The sequence below is a fragment of the Pipistrellus hanaki genome, assembly GCF_964339955.1.
Source record: "Pipistrellus hanaki genome assembly, chromosome: 1".
NCBI classification, from domain to species: Eukaryota; Metazoa; Chordata; class Mammalia; order Chiroptera; family Vespertilionidae; genus Pipistrellus; species Pipistrellus hanaki.
Window position 1 is genome coordinate 73955171 of NC_140503.1, and position 26979 is coordinate 73982149.

At 39.9% G+C, this 26979-nt stretch overlaps 1 pseudogene across 1 annotated transcript; it reads right to left on the reverse strand.

The window, feature by feature from the left end:
• Window positions 1–8923: 8923 nt before the first annotated feature.
• On the reverse strand, window positions 8924–13220 carry LOC311620576 (60 kDa heat shock protein, mitochondrial-like; annotated as a pseudogene). Its single transcript has 3 exons — window positions 13179–13220; window positions 10700–10809; window positions 8924–10506 (listed from the first exon to the last, which is right to left on the reverse strand). The product of its transcript is annotated as a 60 kDa heat shock protein, mitochondrial-like (transcript).
• Between the last annotated feature and the right edge of the window lie 13759 nt (window positions 13221–26979).

Consider the following 26979-nt stretch of genomic DNA (forward strand, 5'->3'; position numbering starts at 1 on the left):
TTTGGTATCAGCGTGTGTGTGTTTGATTGGGGCGTATTCATCTATAACTGTCACTGAACTTAACTCCAAAGCCACACCCAGCTCAGTATCAAGACCTGGGAAGGGATGGCTGCTGGGCATGCCTGGCTAGACTGACCTAGCCACAGGGGGACCAGTGTCAGCAAAGCTTAGTTCAATAACCAGTAGCTACACTAATGATGGTGTTTTAGTGGATCCCCATCTTACAAAGGACGCCTCTAGAAGTCAAATTATGAAGCCATTTATTAAAGGCTGGCAGCATAAGAGGGGCTGCAGCTCCAAATCTCGCAGCCCCAAGCAGCTTGCCACATCTGGTTTATATTGGCAAAATATCACAAAGGTATCGATTACATCTTTGGGTCTGGAATGAGGAACCTGTTTTGTGCAAAGCTTTTACAGAAGCGAAATTAGTTACCTAAAGTATATAAGAATCACCGAATCAACAGAAACACATTATCTGGGACCACCTGGGTAATTTAGAATAATTGTGCTGTCCAGATTCCGGGATCACTGAGTCAACCGAAACTCAGTTATCTGTAGCTACTGAGACAACTTAGGATAATTGAACTGTCCTGGGTCCCAGAAGAATGTGCTTCGATGACCAGTGAGATCACAATCAATGGGATATTCAAGCCATCATCACTGGGGTATTGGGATAGCATAAATAAGTTCAGAAAATCAAAATAACTTTCTATTGTTTTAGCAAACAAATAAGTACAGAACCTGAACAGCAGTTTCAATCTGAGATGATTGCTACCATACTTCAATAGAGGGTGCCTATCTCTATTTAGTCCTCTCAGAGGATGTGGCTTTTTCTGAGGCAGCTACCCCAGAGGACTCAAGATAAGGTGGTGTATCAGTTTCCTGTGGCTACTGTAACAAGTCATCATTAACTTGATGGCTTAAGAAACCAGAAATTTGTTCTCTCACAGTTCCAGAGGCCAGAAGTCTGACCCCAGTTTCATGGGACTAAAATCAAGGTGTCAGCTGGTCATCTCCCCTCTGAAAATGAAAGATGGAATCAGTTTCTTGCCTCTTCCAGCTTCAGGAACTACATTTCTTGGCTCATGGCCTCTTCCTCCATCTTCAAAATATAAAAGAATAAAATGGAAAAAAAATACAAATAATCCAAGATACAGGCAAAAATTAATATCACCTGATATTCACCACCTAATTACAACCGATTTTTGCTAATCCTCCCCCCAAAACACCTTTCCATTGATTTTTCGAGATAGTGGAATGGAGGAGGAGAGACAGAGAGAAAAACATGGATGTAAGAGAGACACATTGATTGGTTGCCTCCAGCATCAGGGCCTTGGATCAAGCCTGCAAACAAGGTACATTCCTTTAATCAGAAATTGAACCAAGGACCCTTCAGTCCACAGGCTGATGCTCTATCCATTGAGCCAAACTGGTTTCGGCGCTTACTACAATAGGTTGAATTAGCAGCCATCATCCCACTGCAGTGGTTTGTCTTGCTCTCTGTGGCAGAGGATGCTTCAACCTCACCCCTGTGTTTGAGGATTTTTTGTGTGGTGGCTTGTTAATGAACAGTCATTAGTTGTTCTTCTTGTGATAGGAGGGAGCAAAGTGGAGATGTCTTGTGTGCCATTTTGGTGATGTCACTCTTCTACACACAAGGTTTTATAACCTGCTTTTGTTACTTAGTCGTATATGTCTATCAGGAAATATTAATCATTATGTTAATGGCCACTGCTATTTTGTAATTTGTAGGTAATATGTGAACTACAACAGTTTACTTAATGACTCTTCTTTTGCTTTATATCAAGATTGTTCCCATTTTTTCCCCCTGGTATATATAGCACTGTAGTGAATAACCTTTATGTACAATAGTTATCCCATTTTTCTGAGGATAAATACTTAAAATGGGTTTGCTAGTTCAAATCATACTTAGATTTTTAACAACTTACCAGACCCATGAGCAATTGCTAGCTGAAAAGATTTTACCAGTTTATATATTACATTTCAGAAAATGTGTCTGGCAGTTTCTTCACACCTATACCTATACTGAATATTGTTATTCTTTTAAATCATTGCCAGTCCAAAAGGCTAAAGTGTTACTTGATGTTTTAATGATTTTCTATTTTGGCAATGAGAGGATGAAAATAGTCAATTGATATTTTTAGCCTGGTTTTCTATAGGGTTCCAAAAATCATATTTATTATACTCTGATATGGACATATCATATTGTACTCTGATGTGGGTATATTATACCATATTTTATTATACTCTGATGTGGATATACCATATTTAATACTTTCTGTGTTGTTATTTAAACTGTTTCTAATTTTTGTGATTTTAAGTAATGTTGAGATGAACATCATTACGCTCACAGTTTACTGCATAGTGTGTGTGTGTGTGTGTTTGTTTTGAGTTCTGTTTTTGGAATATCCTCCCAGAAATAGAGATATGTGTCATTTAACTGTTTCTTCTTGCTGCTGAGAAACTTATGAAGGAAAGAAGACATCTAAGATCCTGGCCAATCAAACACTCTCTTTCCTTATCAGTCATTACTACAGCGTGATACCATTGCACCTTTGCATTTCTCATCCTTAGGACCTTAACTTTACATGGGTAGATAGGGCCAGAGTTCCTATCAGGTGATAGCAATTTATGAGGAGAAAGAAGAGGCTTACCGTATCCTTGTGAGGTTCAAGCTTACCCTATCCTTGTGTAAAAACTTCTGAGGGGTTTTTGTCTCTCCTTTTACTTCAGCTTTGGTCCCACTGGATATATCTAGTACATTGCACCCATCCAGTGCAGAACATATATTTTTATAAATGAATTGATAATTTATGTAAATATTTGGAATGCTTACTGGCCAAAAAATAATTTTATGAGAAATTAATGAAATGGTAATTAAAAAGATAGAAATAGCCCACAAGTAACCCCAAAATTTAAAAAGAAATATAAAATATTTTAAATTGAATAATACCAATAATGGTACTTAAAAATTATGGGATGCAGCTAAAGCAGGTAGAGAAAAATTTAGTCTTAAAATTTATTTTTGACAAAAACTGAAAGTATTGAGATGATCAGATAGCCCAAGAATTTAGAAAGTAGTAAGTGAAATAAACTCAGTGAAGTAGAAGGAAGAAATAATAAAAGATAACAGAAGTTAATAAAACACAAACATAGAGAGGTCTAATAAAGCAAAGATTAATTATTTGAAAAGGCTAATAAATTGACAAACCTCTGGAGAATCTAATCCAGATAAAAAAGAGAGAATGTGTAAATATTTATTAAGAACTAAAAAGTTAATATTTTTAAATGTTGCAGACCATTAAAAAGCTAAGCCAAAATATTATTTAAAAAAAACATACTCTAATACATTTAAAATTTAGACAACATAGAAACATCACTGCCTAATGCTTACTTAGGAAAAAAATTGTAAACTTAGGTAATACTAGAACTATCAAAGACATTGCATCGGCAATCAATAATTTTCCACATAGAGAGCTGACCTAAATGGTTTTACTTTTCAGCTACAAAATCTTGCAAAAAAGAGAAAAAGAAGAGACACTATCTCATCTTATAAGGCTGGCATAACCTTGAAATTCTCATTACATTTATAGTCATAAACACCCTTTACAATTATCAACTGTCAAAATTAACTCATCAATTTATAAAAAAATTAATACAATATGAGTAAGATAGGTTTATACTATGAATGCAGATCTCATTTAACTTTTAGAAAGATCAAGTAATGTAATTTGTTACACAAAATGGAGAAAAATCTTATCTCAATAAGAGAAACATATGACAGAAATAGCTCAATAAATATTTGGTAAAATTCAATATTCATACATGAAAACAAACATAACTTTTAGCAGTTCAAAATGGCAAGAAATTTCCTTAATGTAAGAAACAAGATCTATATAACCATGAAAATTATTTAATGAAACCCTCATCTAGAAAGACAACCAATGTTTCCATGTTTTCCAGGGGGAAGTTAGATATCCCTTCTCTTCAGATGCCTTACACACAGTGTGTGATACAGATAGTCTTCTCCCAGCTCTGCTCCTTGGGAGGTTTGTGTCTGGAAATGACCCGAAATGGGATCCTTTCAGGGACATCTACACTGATGAAAGGGGGAGGTGATGAGGAGTAGATCCTAGGGGAACCCAGGGCTGGGCAGAGATGGAGAAGGTGTGCAGGTCTATGGGCACTTTTCTACCTTTAATCCCAGGTCCCTGGACAAGGTACTCTAACTATGATGACTGCCCTGTGTTTGGAGCCCTAGGGTTCTCTTGTCCAAGGGAGATCATCAGGGTACAGAGGCCAAGCTGCAGTTTTGCTCTGATAGGCTCTCCTGCAAATTACTGTTCTGTGGGGGGAGGGGAGGCTCCAGGTGGGAGAGAGGTTGTTGTGACGACCCCTCACGGAGCTGGACAGTGAAAAAGCTTTGGTTTCTTCCCCATGCTTTAGACAACCAGAATCAGACATTTATGAGAACAGCATGGGGCTATCTGTTTGGGCTCAAGGAAAACTGAAAAAGAAGTTGTTATTCTGGGATGTTATTACCTTATTGTCCAGAGCCAGGCTCTCTAAGTCACCCTCCAAGTACTTTGTTTTAATCCTCACCCAAGGATGTATTTATTGATTTGAGACATACACACACACACACACACACACACACACACACACACACACAGAAAAACATGGAAGTGAAAGATAAACATTGATCCATTGCCTCCCATTTGCACTTCGATGGGGGATTAATTTGCAATCTATAATAGGTATGTACCCTTACCTGGAATTGAACACCCAATGTTTTTTGTATATCGGAGGTTGCTCCAACTGACTGAGCAACCTGGCAGGGGCTACAAATTCCTTTTTTAAAATGGTTAAACAAAGTGGGCTATTCTCTCTCTCTCTCTCTCTCTCTCTCTCTCTCTCTCTCTCTCTCTCTCTCTCTCTCTCTCTCTCCTCTATCCCATCTATTCTAGTTGCCCTTCCAGTTTGGACTCAGAGGAACAGTGTACTATGAGGCATGGAACTTGGCTTCCTGAGAGGTCGGATGACAGCAGCCAAACAGCTATGATCTCCCATAATCCCACAGTTAAAATTCAGCCAATCCCCAAACATTCCCACTTCTAAAACTCCACAAAATTCTGGATTTCCCATTTCCCAGATCTTATATAAGATTAGCTCTTGCTGGGTTGAGAGACACTGTTCTTCACATATACAATTCTCTCCTACTAATATGCAATACATTCAGATTTTTGTCTCAGACACTGAATGCTCTCCCCTTTCTGTGACACTGAAATATTTTCTTCTCATAGTATCCCCTCTTGGCAATATATGGGTATTTCTTTTGGTTACTCAACCATGATTTATGATGCCTTTCCTTCTTGCTTTTTACAATGAGTTTCTGTGGAACTGAGCAGGAATTTCACCTAAATACGTCCTGGTGGTAAAGCCAGCGTGGCAGCCTATAAAGAGCAATCTGAGATTCTCAGCCCCCCTTAGATAGGAGGCTTCTGAAGGCAAAGCATCTCATGGGGAAAATGAGATCTGCACATGGCAATTCCTTTAGTAACAAAGGAAGAGCTGGGGCTCAATTCTACAAAGTCTCTGGGAAAACTGCTGGCCTCAGTGGAGTTGGTATTTTCCTTCACTCTTCCACATACGCCATTCTTCCTGTTTTACAGTTGTGTGGTGATCTAACCAGACAGTGACACAGACATAGAAGAATTAAATGTGCACTATCGTGTGCTCAATGACAGCCTTGGGGACAATGTGCACATAGAGCTTCATTTAACACTGTCAGGGAGTGATGGGAGTGATAACACATGGTGCAAAATAGAGAAAGTGCGGTCTTTAGGGCATGAATGACCATGGAGGTATAAGGAGAGGCCTAGTGAGATATGACAGTTCATAAATTCCTTAGTAGATAGGAGACTGTTGAAGAATCAAGGATAAAAAAGAAATGGCTTCTCAAGAGCTTCTTGGGATCCCCAGGGAATGGGCCTTGGAGGAATTTTTTAACACTGATCAGTTGTCAACAAGTACGTTTTTGTCAATCCAAAGAAAAGCTTTACTGATATCTTTTACTTTTTCTGTCTCTGTATTTCATTTCTGGCTCTTGATATACCCTTTGCCTATTTAACATTACTTTCAAGTGGTGTTATGTGCATTCCCCTTCCTGCATATCATTACCCTTCCCCCATTAAGTTTCCTTTCTAGGAACATGGCATTCTAAAAGTGGACAACAACAGAGTATTTTCAGTATTGCCTGACAGTATGAAGAATGAATTTCATCTTTAGACATTTTACTATATACCAGATGCTATACACTAATGTTATCATCTGAATAGCTCACCTCCAATCCAAACTGTAGCCATACTGAGGAGAGGAGGGTACACATGATGTACTCAGGGAAACCTGGAACAGGTGAACAATGAGAGCATTAGGGGTGGATCCAATGTGATAGCCCTGTGCCATGGCTTCGTGATGGGAAGTAGACATTCCAACTTGACTTAGTCAGAGTGTAACCTTGACAGTCCTTTCATTGCCTTAAGTTGAATAAGAAATAGTCTATGTTATAGAAAAAAGAAGCAAAATTCTTGAGGATGAATTGAGGCTGAGAATTCATTTTGATTAGTCAATAACCACAGCCTTGCAATTAGCTGCTATCACCACAAACTAACTTTCCATGGTTCACTGTTTCTCAAGAGCAGTTGACTCCTTAGTCATTTTAGCCACTTGAGATCCTCATTGAGAGATGACTGTGCACATGAGATCAAAGTCAGAGATGTCATTTTATGCAAATTCTGCGACTCTTTATTGTTTGAATAGACATTAGGGAGTCAAATCATAGGAACACTAAAGAGAGTCTACCAAAGAAGGGTTTTTATTAATACAGATGGAGATGGAAAATTCATGCCTGGGCAATTGTTTTATTCAAAAAGGATGTATTAAGTACTTTCTCTGTGTGTGGCATTCTACTAAACAGATGGTGAGCAATGAGAGATTTAGTTTTTAATCTTGAGAAATGAGACATATATTAGTCAAATAAATACACATGTGTATGATTGTAATTGATGTTAAGTACTCTGAAAGAAAAAATTATGAGAGATTATGACTGGTTAACCTAACCTTTTATAGAGTTTGGGAAAGACTTTGCTGAGGAGGCAGCACATGTCAGTCATGCCAACATACAGTTGAAAATGGAAATATTCTCTGATATGTTCATGCATTTATCTTAAGGCAATCACTTACCTGGAGGTTCTGGAGTGCCTTACCATTATGAGAAATAATGGAAAATTTTGCCAAAAATAATTTCTTCTATTTTTCAGAAAATATGAGTAATTCTTAGACAATAGGCATAAATTAATAAATTAAAATCTTTGAAAATTTAAAGCTTTTATTAACCAAACCATCATAGTAATGCAAAAATCTTGGATTAGGAGATAACCTGTTTAAAAATTGGTATCTAAGATTTGTAAAGAAGTCTTTAAAAACCTTAAGGTAAATAAGTGAAATGCAAAAGTACAAAGGATATGATAGACATTCTCAGAAGAGCAAACTCAAATGGCTAATAAATTTCTGAAAAGATAAGGAACCTTACCAGTAGTCAAGGAAGTGGTAACAAAAAAACCACTGATTTATTACTTCAAATGAAGTAGAATGACAAAAATTATTAAGCTTTAAAATACTAGGTATTGTGGGGAGTATTAACTAGAACCATGGTCAGCAAACTGCAGCTCATGAGCCAAATGCGGTTCTTTGGCCCCTTGAGTGTGGCTCTAACACACAATACCACAGCCTGGGCGAGAGTCTATTTTGAAGAAGTGGCGTTAAAAGAAGTTTAAGTTTAAAAAATTTGGCTCTTGCCGAAACTGGTTTGGCTCAGTGGATAGAGCATCAGCCTGCAGACTGAAAGGTCCCAGGTTCAATTCCAGTCAAGAACATGTACCTTGGTTGCGGGCTATCAGGAGGCAGCTGATGTGCCATCAGGAGGCAGCTGATCGATGGTTCTAACTCTCTGTCTTCCTTCCTCTGTAAAAAATCAATAAAATATATTTTAAAAATTTGGCTCTCAAAATAAATTTTAATCGTTGTACTGTTGATATTTGGCTCTGTTGAATAATGAGTTTGCTGACCACTAAACTAGAACAATAATTTTGTGAAGCAATTAGACAATATCAAAGGCAACTGAAGGCACATATATTCTATAACCTGACCATTCCACTTTAAGGATATACCAAACAAACATTCCTGTACATGTAAAACATAGAAGCATGACAAAGAATGCTCACTGCAATTGTGCATTTTTTTTTATATCTTTATTGTTGAGGTTTTTACAGAAGTCCCACTTTTCCCCCCCTACACCTGGTTTCTGCCCCACCCCATAGATTCAATTGTTGATTGGTATGTATTTGCTGCCATTTTGTTGTTCATATATATTTTTTAACTTTAAACAAATTTTTATTACACAAAGATCACATAATTGGATATTTCTCTACGGTACTTTGTACACAATTATTCTTACTCTCCAGAGAAAGACTGCTTCTTCACTTCTCACTGGGTGTTGCCAAGCACTAAAATCCTGATTTTAACAGAATAGTAGTAAAAATGCCTCTGATTTAGGTTGAAAGCAGTACATTGGTACATGGCTCTTGCACTTATCAGGAATGTACAAATGTATTTTTATTCAAAAATACAAAATAAATTAGCTGTAGGCATGGACAATGACAGCAATAAACAATTGTATGTTGGCAACTGAAACCAGTAACTGATGGTTAGAGTGATTTTCTTAAACATCAGCCAGCCTTTTCTTCAGTCATTTCCTTCAACTGACCCTCTGAAGGTATAGGTGAAGAGATGCCCCGAGCTTCCTCTCAGTTCTCAATAATGATGGTAAAGCACTATTCCAGCACTAGAACATGCCACCTCCCATCCCTCCTCCCATTCCACCCATCTCACACATCCCATCCATTCCACCCATCCCAGGGTCCTTCTCCTCTATGGGAATTTCTGTGGCCATAACTTCTGCTGTTGTTAACAGAGAGGCCACACCAGCAACATCCAACAAAGTAGTTCTTACAACCTTAGTTGGATCAATGATTCCCTTTTCCACCATATTCATAAAATCTCCAAGCATGGCATCATAACCAGTGTCTGAACTCTGCATAATTTTCTCAACTCTCAACAATCCCCGTAACACCTGCATTCTTAGCAATGGTCATTGCAGGATGTTTTAGTGCTTTCTTAACAATTTCTATTCCCATTTTTTGATCTTCATTAGTTGGAGTTAATGAGTCCAAGGCTGGAATGCACTGAAGCAGGGCACAGCCCTCACCCAGAGCAATGACTTCTTCTACAGCAGCTCAGGTAGCATTGAGGGCATTTGTGATTCGGTCTTTCTTTTCATTCACTTCAACATCGCTTGTCCCACCAACCTTCAGCACACCTACCCCATCTGAGAGTTTGGACAGGAGTTCATTTAGTTTTTTCCCTTTTAATATTCACTAGTTGTGACATCTAACTGCTTGATTTCTTGAATATATTTTTTAATTTGAGCCTTGTCACCTTTTTCTTTCAAGAGCATGGCATCGTCTTTGGTCACAATGACCTCTCCAACTTTTCCTAAGTTGTGAGGCTGAGCTTCTTCTAGACTGAGAGTCAACCCTTCTTTTCCAAACATGGCACCACCAGTAGCAATAGCCATGTCTTTAAGCTGGTTCTTCGTATTGTCTCCAAAACCTGGAGCTTTGACTGCTGAAGACCAACTTTTAGCCTATTCAAAACAAGTGTACTTAGAGCTTCTCCATCAACACCTTCAGCAATTATGACCAGGGGCTTATGGTGAGCACTGGCAATTTCAAGAGCAGGTATGATGGACTGAATACTAAAAATTTTATTTTCACTCAACAGAACATATGCATCTTGGAATTCTCATTTCTGACCTTTTGTTGTATTAATAAAGTATGGAGAAATATAACCTGGATCAAACTTCATGCCTTCAATAATTTCTAATTCATCATTCAGTGTTTTTCCATCCTTTAGAGTGATAACACCTTTCCTACCAACCCTTTTCATCGCATCGGAAATTATGCTGCCAATTTTTGTCTCCATTTGCAGAAATTGTAGCAACCTGAGCTATTTCTTCAGGAGTTGTCACAGTTTTAGACTGCTTCTTAAATTCAGAAATTACAGCATCAACAGCTAACAACACACCTCTCCTGATTTCCATTGGATTAGCATCTTTACTGATTTTCTCAAAGCCTTCCTTGGCAATGGAGCATGCCAGTACAGTAGTAGTGGTGGTGCCACTCCTAGAGTCTTCATTTGTATTATTGAAAACATTTTGAACAAGTTTAGTGCATATATTTTTATATTTATCTTTTAAGTCAATGGATTTTTCAATTTTTTGTTACTTTGGGACTTCCCCAGCTCTGTTCAGTAATCACTATTCTTCCCTTTGGCCCCATAGTAATGGCTACAGCATTGGCTAAAGGTCTACACCAGGGGTCTTCAAACTACGGCCCACGGGCCACATGCAGCCCCCAGGGGAGTCTGATCCTTCCCGCCAGGTTTTTTGGGCAGTGAGAGCAGCCAAGGTGTTACAGTAGGAATTAGTAGTTCATATAGTCTGGCCCTCCAGCTCTCTGAGGGACCGTGATCTGGCCCCCACTTTAAAAAGTTTGAGGACCCCTGGTCTACACCTTGAAGCATTAAGGCTCAAGCCTCTGAACCAAATTTTACAACTTTAGCATAAGCCTGAGTGAGATGAGGAGCTAGTGCCCTGGACACAGGTTTAATCTGGTGAAGGACTGTGTGTAATCAAAGTATTTCTGCAGGGCAGTGGCAGGGCATGTAGGCAGCAAGGCAGGCCATCGGAGACTAGTGAGCTTGTTCATATTTTTATCTTTTTTTTCTTCTTTTTCCTCTCCTTAAAGAATAACCTTCATAAAATAATAAAAATAAAAATAACCCCCCCCCCCAAAAAAAATATGTAAAAAAAAAAAGAATAACCTTCAACATTTACTTGTAATAATATTGGTTTGGTGGTGATGAACTCCTTTATCTTTTTCTTGTCTATGAAGCTTTTTATCTGATCTTCAATTCTAAATGATAGCTGGGTAGAGTAATCTTGATTATAGTTCCTTGCTATTTATCACTTTGAATATTTCTTGCCACTCCCTTCTGGCTTGTATAGTTTCTGTTGAGAAATCAGCTGACAGTCATATGGATATTCCCTTGTAGGTAATTGCTTTTCTCTTGCTTCTTTTTAGATTGTCTAATTGTCTTTAGCCCTTGGCATTTTAATTATGATGTGTCTTGGTGTGGTCTTGTAATCTGGTGTGGTCCTTTTTGTGTTCCTCTTGTTTGGGACTCTCTGTGCTTCCTGGACTTCTAAGTCTATTTCTGTTACTAGGAAAGGGAAATTTTTTGTCATTATTTCTTCAAATAGGTTTTCAATATATTTCTCTTTTTTCTGGCATACCCATAATGCAAATGTTGGTATGCTCTTCTGGTTGAGTGTTGTTTTTTTTTTTTGTTTTGTTTTTTGTTTTTGCTTCCTCATATTGTATTTCAAATCGTTGATTTGATTATAAGAATCCTCTACTCTACTGTTGAATCCCTATATGTTATCCTTTATTTCAGTCAGTGTATGCATAAACTTTAATTGGTCCTTTCCCATGTTTTGAAGGTTTCTAGAAGTTTCTTGATTAACCTTATAACCTTATAACCTTCAGGAGGCCTTCACAGAGACAATCTCCCTTCTGATTAAAAAGTGGCACATGTGGGTGCTGGACCAGCCTGTTCCATGCCTCCACATCTCCTAATAGTCTCGTGTGCTTTCTTCTTTACTTCTCTAGTTGTAGGACTTCCACTCAGCCAGCTTCCCAGTGGTTCTTGATGATAGTTGTTCTATACTAGTATTTTAGTTGTAATTTTGATGTAGTTGTGGGAGGCAGCAAGTTCAGGCATTTTCCTATGCCACTATCTTTCTTTCTCCTGCAATTGATTTTTATTATAAAAAATTGGAAATAATCTATAAATTTCATGAGAAGGATAAATAAATTGTGATATTTGCAAATATTGGAATATTGTACATTCATTATAATGAATGAACTATACTTACATATATTAACAAGGCTAAGTCTCAAAAATATATCATTGATTTGTTTCTTCTAGGGAGGGAAATGCCGTTCACATGGAAAAGCCTAGGAGTCAGAGGTGAGAAGAGTATTTTTATTTTGTTATGCTTTTGGAACCTAAATTTTACATGAAGTAAATATATATATTTAAAAATCAAATTAATTCTTAAATTGTTGAATAATAAAAATGTTGCAGATGGCTGGTATAGAATTTTTTTTTTATTTTTAGTTTTAATGCAGACTAAATAAAGAGCAACCAGCTCTGCTCCCCTCATCATTTATACCACCAAACTCTCCTAGTTTAACTCTAAGATAGAGTCCATACTCCTCCCATGGCTTCTCAGACTGGCCATTGCACTGCCTGGGAAGCAAAGCTCTTGGTTTCTTCAATTATTTGCTTCTGACAACAAAGACAAGGGAAAAATAATATACAATAGCAAGGAGCAGTGAGATATTATGACCTCTACAGCTAGGAGAGCTGTGGGCACTGAGGCCTCATTCTCCTTCCACCTAGGGGGGCGGGGGAGGTAAACCCATATGTGCAGAGCAGCCTCTGGCCTGAGCAGCCTTCCTGGGAAGCCCAGCTCTCTCGCTGATCTTGTCAGCTGTTCTTCATCAAGATAGTTTTCTTTCTGTCATAAAATTACCACTATGTTCGGGCTGAGTTGTATCAAGGTATTTTGCTGAAATCTGTTTGTACATTGTCAGAATAAATACATAACTTGGCTGATGTCTACAATGTGACCCGTTCAGAACTCTGAGGCCTGGTGACTCTGAGTTCAGCTCTCTAGTGAGGGAGAGCTGATCTCTACCTTGGTCCCCTCCAACTGGAGACCAAGGTCTAAGCTTTATACTCAGTTGACAGAATCTCAGATCACTAACTCAGTCTTTTCTCTCTTTATTAAAGTTCCTCTATTTTGCCTCCCACTAGCCTCAATTTTCCTTTTCATTGGAGGATGAGCCAGTCTTAAGATTTCTTAGAGAAGCTGAAGGAGAAGAAAATACTCTTTTTTTTTTAATACTCACTGAATGCCTGCTGGATGTATTGGCTTTCTGCTGATATCTCATGATCCCTAAGCTCAGGACTACTTGGTCATGATCTTAATGGTCAGACAGGTGAGTATTGTCTTACAGTCCCCTTGGCCCACTCACAGTTCTCTCTGCTCAGGAGCTTGCTTCTCTCAAGGCCTGTGTGCCTTCTAATTGGGTTGAGGTTCATGGTTCCTGAGAATCTGAGTTATTTTGAACCCAAATACAGAGAAGGATGAATGTCCCAGGAGGGAGATATCCCAAAGTCAACTCTTTGGGTACTCTGAACTGTCACTTTTGGAGTTCACATGGTACGCAAAAAAAAGAAGACAACCAGCACCATACCTGTAATGTGAGTCTGAAGAAATGAAAAATGACATCCTTTCTTAAGTTTTTCATCTACATTAACTTACTGTGCCTCATCTGAGTCTTCTCTTTATGTTTTTCTTTTTCTCCATTTTCTCTCACACCTAAATTTAGGTTGTGCATGTGATATTGTGCATAAGAGTGTGCTTGAGTGTGTGAAGAAGAGACATCAATTGATTTATTGAGAGTAGTGTCTTCTGAAGCAAAAAAAGATCTATCTCTCTTGCTTTATGATATAACCCAGCTTTCTCCTCTTGGGGATCAGCAGCCCAGTGATATGTGAACTATGACCTATTTTAAGCCCCGTGCATTAGAAATGGAATAATGATAGGCAGATAATATTTGTCAAGTACCTATTCTGCACCAAGTACTGTTCTATATGCTTCATATAAATTCATTTAATATTATAACAATCCCCTGAGGTTGCAATGTTTTTTATCACTATTTCACAGTTGAGAAACTGAGACACAGCCAGGGTAAGCAACTTTTCTAAGGCTGCATATTTAGGCAGCGGTGGAACCAGGAATCTGGTTCTACAGTCTGGCTGTAGAGTGTGTACATTTAACCACTACACAGATAATCTTTATCCAAGTCAAAGTTCCTTCTGGGAAAACTCAATATATTGCAGAGGTATTTCTGAATTACAAGCTCCTCTGAACCTTCTCTGTACCACCCAGGTGGTGATGGTCCCCTGGTCCCCTACAAGCTGTCCTAATCTTCAAGACAAGATTGGATCTCCTTGATTTGGTGGTGAAGGGGCATAGTCTAAGTAATTTTTGTGTGTGTAAGAAGTATCACTGAGCAACTTTATGAGCTAAATTGGGAATGAAAGGAGAAAGTGCTCAGGTGATGAAGTCTGGCGGGGGGGGGGGGTGTCATGGAAACTTGACCAGTGTTTGGACCTACTTTTTGAGATTCTGAGAGAGACTCCTCCCGCTGCAGTCTGTGTGTGGACAGCCAACTCTTCCCAGGCAGGTAGTCGAAAGAGTTCTCTGTCCATGACCTTAACCCAATAAAAAACTTCCTGATGGTCAAGGTGCAGGCTCTATAGACTGGCTGGGAGACACCATAAAATAATAGGTCTTTAGAACACTTTGATAAAGAAGCAAAATGACAGGCTTGTGGTTTTCTCTAGAACTCTTCAGCTGCTACCACCCAAGGACCTGGTGGGGTGGGGTGGGCAGATTTCTTCCTGTGCACAACTTCAGGTCTACTAGTATTTGCATGGCTCCTCCATGATGACAAAGCTACCACATCAAATGTCTCTTAAAGCTCCAAGCTCTAGCAGAGTCCCATTTTACACAGGTTGCAAATCTAAGATACACAATTTCATTACAGACTCCATATTCTCTGCCTTAGGAGATGAGAGATTTATTATGATACCTCTAAAGCAGCCACAAAGATTTCCTGGCTTATGTTTGTGGAGAAGGTTGTAAGATTTAGTGTGCTCATTTTTAAATGGAGGCTATTATTCATGCTGACATTGCTAATTACCTAGCCCTATATCCATTTCTCCCTTCTTCCTTACTAAAGAATCCCAATTTTGCTCTGGGCACATTGGTAATATACACAGAGAAATATACTCAACCTTATACAGTACTAGTAGAACTTGTAACCTAAGGCTTAGGATATTTATTTGGAATAGGAAATGCCACCAAACTGATCCATCATGCAGGCACTAGTTGTGTGTGAAGCTTCCTAGCTTAATGGCTAAAACAAAACTTAAGCTTAATAAATTTGTGTGAAATCTAAATCACTATAATGTTAAAGAGTGTTAAGAAATGATATAATTATTTTCAACATATAACACATGAAGAAAATAATGCAAAATATCCCTTATCCAGATTCAGCAGTTATCAAGTTTACCATATTTTCTCTTTAAATTGCCATCTTAAATATTACTAGTGGCCTGAAATTTGTTCCAATTTTAGAAAACATTAGAAAATAATGTTTCTTGGAAAAAAGTGTGATCTGACTCTGTCAGCCACAGCATCTCATCTTCTCTGCGACACATCGGTGAGCACTCCAATAAGCCCACCACAAACACCTGGGATCTAATTCTAGGAAAGACCAGAGGGCACCCTCCTTCATACCTCACTGAGTAAAAAAAAACTTGTGGTTGGTTTTTTCAGCAATGTGACAAACATAGGTCACATTTTTTACTATTCCGGGATGCCGGAGAAACCCAACCACATCAGAGCAAAGGCAATTCTGCAAGGCAAATGTGTACCTTCATTAAAAACACAGAATTACTATAAAGCCCACAAGAATGAGTACACTTTTCAAGGAAGAACCATAAACGGCCAACGGGTGATTTTTTCCATTAGGGCCTATATTCCATTCCATTTGTGCTAGGGGTTTTGAGGAGAACACACATGGGGAGATTAAGTGTCTACCTCCAGGTTGATGGCCCTCAAAGCTAGCACTCCAGCCCAGACTTCTATCTCCCCTCTAGACTGGCAATCCCAATTGACTTCTCTAGCACCTTTACCTGGAAGCCCCATGGACTCCTCAAACTCAAGTGTCCTGAACTGAACTAATTATTCCCACTTCTGCTCGAAGTAGAGACTTCTAAAAAGCCTAAATGTTCTCAAATTTAACTTTTACAAAGTGACCCTGAAAGTACCTGGCTGTTTTTTTTATTGAGGCAAAGTTCACGTAACATAAAATGAACCATTAACCATTTTAAAGTCTATAATTCAATGGCATTGAATATATGCACAATGGTGTGCAACCAGCAATTTTTTCTAGTCCCAAGACAAATACTTTGCCTCAAAAGGAAAAATCATGCCCATTAAGTAATCACTCCTCATTTCCCCCTCTCTCCAGCCCCCCCCCCCCCAAAAAAAAAAACAAAAAACACACACACACACACACACACAATTAATTTTCTATCTCTATGGATTTGCCTATTCTGGAGGTTTAATGTAAATGGAATCATGGAATATGTGACATTTTATGTATGACTTCTTTAACTCAGTAGAAGGTTTTCAAGGTTCTTTCATGTTATAGCATTCGTACTTCCTTATTATGACTGAATAATATTCCCTTGCATGGGTATACCACTGTTTGTTTATCCATCCTTCAGTTAATAAACATTTAGGTTGTTTCCACTTTTTGGCTATAGTGCTGCTATGAAATGTTCACTTACAAGTAGTTGTTTAAATGATTGTTTTTAATTTTGGGGAGTATATACTCAGGAGTGGAATTGTTGGGTCATATGGTAACTTTTTGTTTAATTTGTTGAGCAACTGCCAAATGTTTTCTGCAGTGACTGCACTGCATTTTGCATTGACACTGTGCATATCACACTCTCACAGCAATATATGAGGGTTCTAATCTTCCCTTCCTTCTTTCCTTTCTTCCTTCCTTCCTTCCTTCCTTTTTTTTTTTTTTTTAATGCTAGCTATCCTGCTGGATGTAAAGTGGTATCTCATTATGGTTTTGATTTTTATATCCTTAACACGTTAAGTGCCATGTCAGTCACTGGTGACTGAAATGAAAAGGAAGACAAAACAGGCTTGGCGCTTAACATGCTAATCCACATAACTAATCATGGTTGAACACCTTTTCAAGTGCTTGTTTGCCATTTCTAGATCTTTGGAATGATGTTTTCCAATTTCTTTGCTCATCCTATATAATAAAAGCTAATATTGTCCCCTCTATTAGAGTTCTTCCAGGAGTTCAACAAGGGGGTGGGCCAGCTGGGGGAAGAGAGGGAGGCCCTGGCTCTGGCAGGTGGCCAGGGAAGGGAGGAAGTACCGGGCTGGCAGCTGGCAGCCACTAGGGACCCAATCAGTGCATGATTTTCATGTACTGGGACTCTAGATTTTCATAATACCCTTGCCTTTTTATTGAGACCTGAATTAGATCTCAGGTTACAACCCTGGTGTGTGGGACAGTGACTTAGCTGAGTTCCCAGCAGTTGCAGCAGAGGGGGCATTAGCTACCATACTTGCTTGCTTGTACTTTTCTTGAGTTGGGAGTTATAAAGAAAATTAATCAAGGCTCCAGTGAATCTCCTGTGTTGGCGAAGAGCATTCTAATAAACATATTAACCATCCAAGTGAAAATTAAAGTGAAAATGTGCAGTTGACTCCCCTTACAGCAACTGCCCATGTCTACTCAGATGTTGTGTGATATTAAAAAGAGCCAAATATAGCTCACTTTTGAAAAAATACTAAAGTCTATGGTAATGTACTAACTTTCATCTTGGTTTCATTTCATTTTAATATCTGTATTTTTTCTTTATTCTTAATTCTTTGTTTAAAATTTTTGTTATGTGGTATAAAATGTTGCAACCTGCCTCAATTTGCTGTTTTAAAAATCCAAGATAAAAGTAAAAATTAATTCTTAGAGAGCTTAAATCCTATGTAATTCTATAAAAACAAAACAACTTTTATTGTTTTTCTAACTATTTATTAATACTTAAATGTTTATTTTGGAAATTTAGAAATTGCACATAACAAGCAAAAAAAGTGAAGTAAAAATCTGTAAACTCATCCTGAACTCCTGTTAATATGTTGGTGTGTATCCTTTCGGTCTATTCTGTCTATTTATTTACCTATCTATCTATCAATCAATCAATATTTTTCTACCTACACTATTTAAAAAATGGTTATATTATCAATTCTTTTCATGCAGTTTTCATTTAACAATATGTTATACTTATTTTTTTCTCGTGACTAACTAGATGTCCATGGCTATAAGTTTTTAAACTATAATGTGCATTAAATATCACCGAATAGCCTGTTAAAATAAACATTTCAAGTCTTGCTCCCAGAGATTCAGATTCAGTCATGTGGACTTGTGTCCAGAAACCTGTATTTTTAATATAAGACCCTGGCTGATTCTAATGCAGGCTGTTCTTTGACAATTTGAGAATCAGCTTTTTATACCAATAATTGTAACTCTTGTTTAATTTTCCATTGTGTAGCTAGATCTACCATTATTTATTCAATCTACTTATTCTGGGACAATTAAATTATTTGCACTTTTGACTGTTTTATCAATACATGTGCTATAAACATCCTCATGCCTACAAGTGTTGCCCTGGTCCATGACTAAAGGTTTCCTGATTCCACCCACACTGGGTGCTACGTGACAGTGATGGTGTGGTTAACTGCTCCTGAAATGGTGGGATGGCAGATTGAGGTGCTGAGGAGGAGAAATGAAAGTGGAAGCAGCTGACTGTGGGAGGAAGTGAGATTTAAATGCCACATAAGAGAGGCTTACAGCCAAAGGAAGTTATATACTTTGGCCTGGCAAGCAAGGTGTCTTACTTCTCTAGGAACTTTCTCTCTTGAACAGGGAAAGTTAAATATAAAGAATTATTGACTTCAACAGTGAATTGAAGTGACAAGGGATTCATTGATAAGGTGCTTTGGAATTTAGTGGAAATCCAACTTCTGGGGTGTGGTGGAAAGTCAGTCACAGGGGGTCCTTGAGTGGAAGTACTTCCCTAGGAAATGCTGGGAGAAGGTGGGGTGCCAGGGGAGGCTGCTAACCACCTGGCGCTGGGGGTGCCACATGCTCTGCAGGAGCCAGAAGCCCACCCATACAGGAACCAGGAAGCCAAAGCCTTGCCTCCTGCTGCATCTCCTGAGTGCCCTCTACTGACAAAGCGTGGGCAAGCTGGCAAAGGCAAACTATTTCAAAGGCCCAGATCAGTTTTCACATCTTTGGCAAGAAAGTAGAATTAGGAACTGAGTCAAACAGATAAGCTGGATCAGCATAGGACTTGGGGTGCCACTGGCATTTAGTGAGTGTGTCCTCAATGGTGAGCTGACAAGTCCCACACAGGGAATAACCATCCCTATGAAATGCCAGCAGCACCCCTTATATCAGTAGGGTGCTGGCAAGAAATGGTAGCCAGCCAAAACCAGTTTAGCTCAGTGGATAGAGTGTCGGTCTGCGGACTGAAAGGTCCCAGGTTCGATTCCAGTCAAGGACATGTACCTTGGTTGCAGGCACATCCCCAGTGGGGGGTGTGCAAGAGGCAGCTGGTCGATGTTTCTCTCTCATCGACGTTTCTAGCTCTCTATCCCTCTCCCTTCCTCTCTGTGGAAAAATCAATAAAATAAAATAAAGAAAAGAAATGGTAGCCCACCTAAGTGAGGATAATTTGAGAAGAGTTCCTTGACACAGTAGTAGGCAAGGTGGGGAGGCCACAAGGAAAAGTGCAGCTCCCTGGGGCTCCTTGCAGCTAGAGCCCTTATGTAGAGGGCCTTCTGGACAGGCACTTGGACATTCGTTAAATTGTCAGCTGAGCCCGAGGCACTGACAGAGTCCGGTCTGGGTTACACCCCTCCCCCCACAAGAAGGTGGGGTGTGTGGTCAGTTCTAACTTTACCTTTGTCCAGGTGTCAGCAGGGGTGGGTCCAGATATGTAAATCCAGTAATGCTAGGGCCTAGTTAAGGATGCAAATAAGCTCCTTTGACCCTCTAAAATAAACCTGCTGCGTGGCTCCGGTGCCTGCTGCTTCTCCATCAGAGAGAATGGCGCCCACCTAGCTCCCAGCTTGATGAATCTATTTCTGCCTCTGGTCTCTTTCTTTAATTTCTTAATCCCCAGCTCCTCCACTCAGGAACCTGACTGTTTCCTTTTCTGTGATGGATATGGATGCAGAAAAGAGAGAAATCCCTCCCCCACCCCAACCTTTAGCCACCACAGGCTGAAGAGGCAGGAGGCAGTTGCCTGAACTGGAAGGAGAGGTGTGTGGGAAGGGCTGCCTGACCTTCAGCCCAGAGTGCCGCCAGCCAGGGCACCCCTGAGGAAGGGACCACCTGCTCTCTGTTCCTCTGACATGCCAGTGCCACCCCTCCATGCCCCTATGCCCCATGATTAGAGAGCCCAACTGGAAGCCAGAAGTAGGGAGAACTGTCAACATCAATACAGCCTGCTGAGATACAGCTGGATGAGATACGGCCTGCTGAGATACAACTGGGGCTGTGATTAGGTAGAGATGGGGCTGGCTGTGTCCTGAGACTGCTTCTCTGACCCAGACTTCAGGCCTCGGGCCCACTCAGCCCCCAGAACCTCACAGTTGGGCAGCATCTCCTCTACCAAGATCAGAGCGAGGCCTGGCTTAGACACGGCAGGGAGGTCTGAGATGTCCAGCCTGCGGAGGTTCTGAGATTGTCCAGGGCTTCTAAGTATATGGCACAGTCTCCTGCATCCACAACCTACAAGTACCACCTGGAACTTCAACCACTCAGGAGAGGGGTGGCCACAACACTCTCCTCCCTGGAACAGCCCTGGGTGCTGCTGCCTTGTAGGGATTCTGAACTCGTCCCTTTTACTGAGAGCTTCCAAGAGGGGCATCAGCCTCAGCTCAAAGGAGAAGGGGTATTGCAAGGAGAGAGGAGGACAGGGAGTGCAGCTGTGGGACAGAGAGGTCATGAGCAAAAAATAAAAGCATTCTTTTTCCTAACACTTTCTGAGAAAGGCACAAGCAGACTTGCTTTGCTCCTGGAATGTCACAGTCCTGAGCCACAAGGGGAAGGGGAAAGGGTGGGGTGTTGACATCACTGCGGCTTGTGATGCACTCCGGTTTGCGGGCTTTAGAACTTCAAAGAAAACACGGGGTCCTTTGGTGTCTGTGGCCCGTTTGCTCATGGGACATCAAAGAAGGTAATGGCTCAGTGGTGACACAACATATAGCACTGTGGTGCCTCGAAGCAGCTTCAAAGTCTGTGTCAGGCTGGGCAGGGAAGAGGAAGTCAGAGCGCGGATGCACAACGGGGGCTGAACTGGTCTTGTTTGTGAGCACCTGTAAGGCTCTTCCTTTTGGGGATTATCAGAGAATTGTGTGGCAGGAGGGGAAGAGGAAGTGCGTGAGTGAGGCACTTGGGACCTGAAACTTGTATGTTAGAAACAAAATACAGGTAACTAAGGGCAGGGTTCCAACCACAAGAAGTGCCCACCTCTGTGTGGTGAGTGACATCACAGCAGGGGGCCAAACCTGCTAAACCACAGACGTTCCCCTCCCCTAGTGGCCAAAATCTAGAGGTTATTTCTAAGAAAACTCAGCCTCTTTTCTCATTGTGAGGTGTGCAAGGGAGACCAAATGTCCCCTTCACCCCATCCCACTGCTGCCCACACTAAGCAGCCTGAGGGTGGATACTTGCCCTTGGTTTTGAATCAGCTCTGATGGAGCACACTCTGCGTCCCACTGGATGCCAAATCAGAGTGCAAATGCAGGCCGGAGGGGCACCTGGGGCAGAGGCAGCTGCCAGAGAGGGTGCCCTGTGGTATAAATAAATCCAAAAGGAGCTTATAGGGGTGAGAGGAGGGCGACGAAGGCAGGAAGTAAAGCAAATAGCTTCTCAGTGCCTGGGTTGGTCGCAGAAAAACCTCAGATGGCCCAGAACTGGATGTGATAGCTTCCAGTTTCACATCTCACACAGTTCCACATAGAGCAGCAATGTTTTTCAGCCAGGTCTATATTGCTGCCACCCTGCTTACATATATGAATCAGTTTGGGAGAACTGCCATCTTTAAAATGTTGAATTTTCTAAGCTGCAACAGTTAACAGTATTTGGGATTCAAGTAAGAGACAATAAGGACTTATGTTTCCCATACGACAAGCAGCGTGCAGGTAAGGGCTGCTGCCATGACTGCACAGTGTGACGCCTTTGTGTCTTTGACATCTGTGTGTATGCTGATTTTTCATCCTCATACTTATTGCTTCCATGTCACAAGACAGCTGCAGCTAGCTACTCCAGGCATGACCTCTGATACAAAGGAAAAGAAAGAAGAAGCCACCTTAGCTCCCTTTCCTGGGAAATAGAAGGTTCAACAAGATGGTCTCCCAGATCCCTTCTACCCCTGAATTTCTGGAAGTCTCCCATGCCCCATTATAGGCACCTCTTGGTTTCCTTAAATTTTGCTTGCCTTCTTGTTTTCCCTTTTTCTCCTGTATGTGTCCTGTTTTCTTTTTCTTTTTAATGGGCTCCCTGTGGAAAAACCCTGTCTGGCCCTATTACATCCTGACCAAAATGGTTCAATGTTAGTGATCTGAGGGCAGCCCTTCTTGGTTCAGAATCCCAGGAGCCCCGATTTGGGATCTGGGGAACTCTCCAAACAGCCACCGTTTTAGTTCCTGCACGCACTGACTGTCTGCATGGCGCCCTCTTGTGTCCAGACTGAGTTTTGCTGTCTAGCCCAGGCAGTCCAGAGCATTCTTTCTTTTTTTCTTTTCCCCACATGAGGGAGCAGTTCCAGACAAATAAAACTATTATATTAGTAGAAGACATTTTTTTTTTTTAAACTTTAAAGTAACAGTAGTTGTACTGCGTTTCAAGAGAATTGTACATTCTTAAATCATACTGCCCAATTGATTGAAAGAAGATCCATTAGAATATGGGAAGAGAGTTTTAGTTACCAAAATATTAACAAGCGCATGTTATAACAACTGAGAGGAAGCATCTGGTCATTTATTCCTGATGCACACACAACTCTTGAAAGAGCCCCACACGCATGCATGTGTTTTATCTCATTTCAGCCAGAAGTAGCTGGAGATAGCTCTCTCTATCTGACCTTTCTTTAATTTTTTTTCATTGTCTTAAGTTTTATATAAGTCTCCTTTTCCCCCAGTTGATCCTACCCCCAGCCATTCCCATCCCGGATAAGCCCCCACTGCCCCAGTGTCTGTGTCCAATGGTTATACTAATATGCATGCATACAAGTCCTTTAGTGGTTCTCTAACTTCCTCCCCCCCTCCTCTGCCATTTGACTCTGGATCTATTCTTATTCCTCAAATTAGGTTGATCATTATATCCCACATATGAGTGAGATCATGTGATATGCTCCAACTGGCCTACCAAACTCTCCAGATATGTCCAGGGAACATGACACATGTAACTGCATGAAAATAGGACTTTAGATTTATCCTCGCCCTCCCAAAACTCTCCTTCCCTCCATTCTTCCCTCTTTGGCACCACCAGACTCTTTCTTGCACAGGCCCGAAGCCTAGGAAGGTTTTGACCCCTCTCTTTCCCACATCTTACTTCCAACTCACTGCTAATTCCTGTTAGGTCCACCTTCAAAATACACTGAGTGGCCAGATTATTATGATCTCTGAACACATAATAACCTGGCCACTCAGTGTACATCCTATATAATAAAAGTCTAATTTGCAAATTGTCCCCTTGACCAGGAGTTCTACCAGCAGGCAGGCTGGCCAACCGCCCATGCCCCCTCCCTCTGGCCAGGCTGGCCAGACCCCACCCATGCACAAATTCATGCACTAGGCATTATATATGTGTGTGTGTATATATATATATATATATATATATATATATATATATATATATACTGAATGGCCAGATTATTATGGGTTCAGAGATCATAATAACCTGGCCACTCAGTGTATGTCCCAAACATAACCACCTCTTGTCATGGACATGGCTACTAACTCAGTCTGAGCAGTCATTATCTCTCTGCTGAAGACAGCAGTAACTTCTTAAGAAGCATCCTTCTTCTACTCTTATACCTTGCTGCTGCACCCCCCCTCCCCACCTTTACTGCCACCGCATCATCTTCTCAAACCACTAGAACTATCCTGTAAAAATCCAACTCAGATCTTTAATGTCTCTGTTCAAAACTCTCCAATGACTTCTCATCTCATTAAGAACTAAACTCAAAAGTCCTACCCGTGGCATTCTCTTTGACCTTATCCTCCTGTGTTCTCCCCATCTCTCAATCTTCTCCAGCTATACTGGCCTCCTTCCTGTTCCTTGGGCCTTAGCCCCTGCTCTCTGCTTTTCTAGAATGGTCGATGTTTATACCTCTGTTCCTTCCTTTACTTATTTACTTCAAGATTTTATTTAAAATATATTCTCCGAAAGCAAGGGCGGGAATATCTGGCCCTCGGGCATATAGAACCTGCGAAATCATTTGGTCTGGCATTAGGTGTGATTAATTAAATGTCTGACCAAATATAGCAGGCTAATTTTTAAGTTGATAACTTTGTCTGGCCTGCAAATTATTTTATAATCATTGGCTACCTCCTGCATACCCCCTAACTGGGATCAAGTCTCCAATGTGGGCATATGCCCTGACCTGGAATTGAACCAGCAACCTTCAGTACACAGGATGATGACAAACTGACTGAGCCACACCAGCCAGGAACAGTACTATGCTTTTTTATTTTATTTTTTTAATTACTATGGCCTTGTAGTATAGTATAATATCAGGTAGCATTAATAATACCTTCAACTTTATTCTCCTTTCTCAAGTTTGCTGAGGCTATTTAGTGGTTCCATATAAGTTTTTGGAATATTTGTTCTAGTTTTTTGAAATATACCATTGATATTTTGATAGAATTGCATTGAACCTATAGAATGCTTTGGGTAGTATGGACATTTTAATAATGTTTATTCTTCTTATCTATGAACACAGTATATGCTTCCACTTATTTGTATCTTCATCAGTTTCTTTCTTCAGTATTATATAATTTTTGGAGTACAGATTGTTTGCCTCCTTGGTCAAACTTATTTTTAGGTACTTTTCTATATTTTTGCAGTAGTAAATGGGATTATTATTATTATTTTTTAATTTTCTCTTTCTGATAGTTTATTATTGGTGTACAAAGTGCCACTTATTTCTGATATTAACTTTGTATCCTGCTACTTTACTGAATTCATTTGTCAGTTCTAGCAGCATTTTGGTGGAATCTTTAGGCTTTTCTATATAGAGTATCATTTAATCTTCAAATAATGACAATTTTACTTATTCCTTTCCAATTTGGATGCCTTTTATTTCTTTTCTTGTTTGATGCTATAGCTAGACTCCCAGTACTCTGTTGAATAAGAGTAGTGAAAGTGGACATCCCTGCCTTGTTCCCGATCTTAAGGGGGATGCTTACAGTTTTAGCCCATTGAGTAAAATGTTAGCTGTGGGTTTGTCTTACATGAACTTCATTATGTTGAAGAATGTTTCTTCTGTTTCCACTTTCCTGAGAGGTTTTTTTTTTTTTAATCATAAATGGATGATGGATTTTATAAAATGCTTTTGATGCAAATAAAGGATAAAAACCACAAGATCATATTAATAGATGATGCATCTATTAATATGATCTTGTGGTTTTTATCCTTTATTTTGTTTATGTGTTGTATCACATTTATTGATTTGTGAATATTGTACCAACCTGGTACCCACAGAATAAATCCCATTTGGTCATAATATATGATCTTTTTAATGTACTGCTGTATTCTGTTTGCTAATATTTTGGTGAGGATTTTAGCATGTGTGTCATCATGGATATTGGCTTATAATTTTCTTACCTCCTGTCTTTATCTGGTTTTGGAATTAGGATAAGGTTGACCATAAATCTGCTTGGGAGTCTTCTCTCCTCTTCACTTTTTGGGATAGTTTTAGAAGGATAGATTTTCATTCTTCTTTGAATGTTTGGTACTGTGATATAATAAGAAATATATCTTCATTCCTGGCTCTTGGCACAAGGCTTCTAAAACCCTTGAACTTCCTGAGTGATAGGAGCATCTTTTGTTATTCACAAACCCCTTTAAATCATACCTGAGTTTATATTAATGAGGTGACTCGTGGCTGAAAAACTCTGGATAGTTTCAGGATAGGGACTGGTTGCCAGGGCTAACTAACCATGTGAGTAGAGGCTGGGAACTTTCAGTCCCAAGTCTTGATTTCTAGAGAAGGGAAAAGAGATTGAGTTAATCATTAATGGCCAGTGATTTAATCAACCATACCTACGTAGTGGAACCTCCATAATAACCTCAACTGAAAGTATTTAGAGAGCTTCCAAGTTGGCAAATGTATTCACATGCCAGGAGAGTGGTGCAACCCAAATTCCATGGAGACAAAAGCTCCTGCATTCAGAGACCCTCCAAGACCTCACCTTTGTAGTACCTCTTCATCTGGCTATTCATTTGTATCATTTATGTTATCATTTAGAATAAACTTGTAATGGTAAGTAAAATGTTTCCTTGGGCTCTGTGAGCTTTTATAGCAAATTATTAGACCTGTGGAAGGGTGATGGGAACCCCTGTTCTGCAGCCAAATCAGAACAAAAGTGTGAGCAAATTGAGGACCCACTAACTTGTGATTGGAATCTGAAGTAGGGAGCAGTCTTACGAGACTGAACTCTTAATCTGGGGGGTCTCACTAACTCTGGGTAGTTAGTGTCGTGTCAGAATGAAGTAAACTGTAGGACACCTATCTGATTTTCAGAGAGAATTGGAGATCTGTTTGGAGTGGAAAACTCACACATTTGATGTCAGAAGTTGTTTTGAGGAGAGGAAGAGTTTTCCTTTTCCAAGTCAAATAAAAATGAATGAGAGGCAGATTTGGAACATTTCATTTATTTCAATGATACACTGAGAGAGCTCCTGTTAAGTTTTTGACACTATGCTAGATTGAGGACAAGGCCTTACCCTATCTCTCAACTCACCCTCT